A 2,406-nucleotide genomic window follows, 5' to 3' on the forward strand; every position below is an offset into this window, starting at 1 on the left:
TATTCAGTGTACTTTTTGTATGTTTGTCTTAAAGTATTTGCTGTAAGAAAGAAAATTGAAGTAAATCATGAAATTCTTTAAATTTGCAAAATTGAAGGCAACAAATGTTGTTTTTTTACACAATTTCTTAATTTTTGTGGCTATCCAATTATCCCAAAATAGTTCCAATTGTGTTTGAAATAATAAGCCTTGAATAAGTGAGTTTTTTTCCAAATACAAAAACGAAAAATACCGTCAAGGACACTATGTGCTCACATTCGGTTTGAATTGGTCCATTTGAGAAATATGTAAACCAGGAAAAACAAGAATGACAAAAGCAAATAAGGTCTCCAACTTAGGTACATGTACTGGAGGTCATCTTTAGGAACATGCATATCAACTTCTATAGCAATGGGAGAAGCAGATCCTAAATATACAAGCAAATGTCAACAACAAAAAAACAGAGAAGGCTTGATTAAAAGAAAAGGTGGGAGTGGGCAAAAAATGCACAAGGGATCTGGTAAAAAAGTAATGCTACATCATCAATCTTCTAGACCCTACCCCCTCCTGAATATCAAATGTTCCATCCCTTGGTATTACATAAGACCAAATGACAGGAAGTACATTTACAACCTTCGAGATTTTTTAATTAATGCCATGAGTGTTATCATTCTAATGTAAACAGCACTTAATTTAGTTACAGATAGTGAAATGTCTCTACTGTGGGCGGTGATTACAACATCTGGAATTATCCTGGATCCAAATTTCTCATCAGTTCTTGTATGTCTTACATAAAAAGTTGCAAAAATTGGTCCAAAATGAAAAAAATCACCTCAGCTTTGTTTTCTGGATCAAAGTTTCCTACAAATTGATACCAAATATGACAAAATTATGTTCACAGCCTTCAAAATTGTCACACAACATATCCTGGGTTGGTGTAGGTCATTTAAGGTCAAAAACTGAGAAATTACCTAAAATATACAAATTTGGGGGTTTCCCAATCTTTGAGCAGAAAATTATCTCATAACATCTTTCGGGACTCTATACCAAATTACAAAGCTATCAAACAAGTAATTTTAAGATAAAGTTTTCTTGACCAAAAATGACGATATTGTCGTAAAAATACAAATTTTTAATGTTTCAGGACAATTTCCACATATCGAACTATTTTCATCTCTGTACGTCTGTGTACCAAATATGAAAGCTGTCTGTCCAGGGGTTTTAAAAAGGAAATACTGTTTAGGATTTTTTGACCAAAAATGACAAATTGCTCCAAAATAGTAATTTTCCCCATTTTGTCATAATTTCAACAAATTAGAAGAGTAACACCCTTGCAAAGAGTCAACCAAATTTGAGAGCGATTGGGCTGGCGGTTTCAGAGAAGAAGAATTTTTACTGAAAATGAGAAAAATCACAAAAAAATTCAGCAAAAATACAAAATTAAGGATATCTTCACAATATTCATAAAACTGTATAAGGTTCACCTAAGGTACTTGCACACAAATTTTCAAAGCAATTAAAAAAGCGGTTCTTGAGTTATTGATTCTTAACCATTTTCACATTTTGTAAGCTCATTTGCATAATTTTGGCAATGCAGACTTCATTTGAACAAAATCCCATCTATAGCCCAGGATGCATCCACACACCAAATACCAAGCTGAAACGTGCAGCGGTTTGCGTGTTTTTGATGTTGACGGACATACTGTACGTACATACATACATACATACATACATACATACATACATACATACATACACACATACATACAGACGCCATCGACTTCAGCCTATACGATAAACTCACATTGGTATAACCAAATGTGAGCTAAAAAAACACTTTGGCGACAATCTGAAACTTGGACTTATTGTACATGTTACTTTGTCCATTTGCTTTGTTCTTACACCTGTGTGCACACAGACTGACTTACAGAGAATTATGTTTATCAATAACAAAGTGATCTTCATGTTTTAAATTTAAAATTGTTATGATGCCTTCTGTTTGTTCCACAAACAGAAGGTAACAGAGTCCTTAACATAAATTAGAGTTTCGCGGGTACAAATTAAAAAAAATTTGTACAACATTTTTGGCTTTTGTGATGGCCCATTTACCGGGTGGAAAAGATATGTGTGAACAACAGCTATGCCTCTGTACATTTTGTTGGGGATAGGCACTGTTGTCCCCATTGCCAACGAACGTAGTGTACCTGGAGATGTTTAAAAAAAGAACTTCATAAATAAAAAAAGAACTTGACAAGTAGTTTTCACAAGGCCAGTGTTTTCTCTGCATGTTCATTGAAAGGGCCACTTTCTGCACAATTCATCAAAGTCAGGGGCAGACTTGTCTTTGTAGGGGGCAGTCACTGTTGATGTTGATTTTCCCTTGCTAGGAAGCGCTTCCCCGATATCATTACGATCGTCAACCAGTTC

This window comes from Ptychodera flava, chromosome 10 (assembly GCF_041260155.1).
Source record: "Ptychodera flava strain L36383 chromosome 10, AS_Pfla_20210202, whole genome shotgun sequence".
Lineage (NCBI taxonomy): Eukaryota > Metazoa > Hemichordata > Enteropneusta > Ptychoderidae > Ptychodera > Ptychodera flava.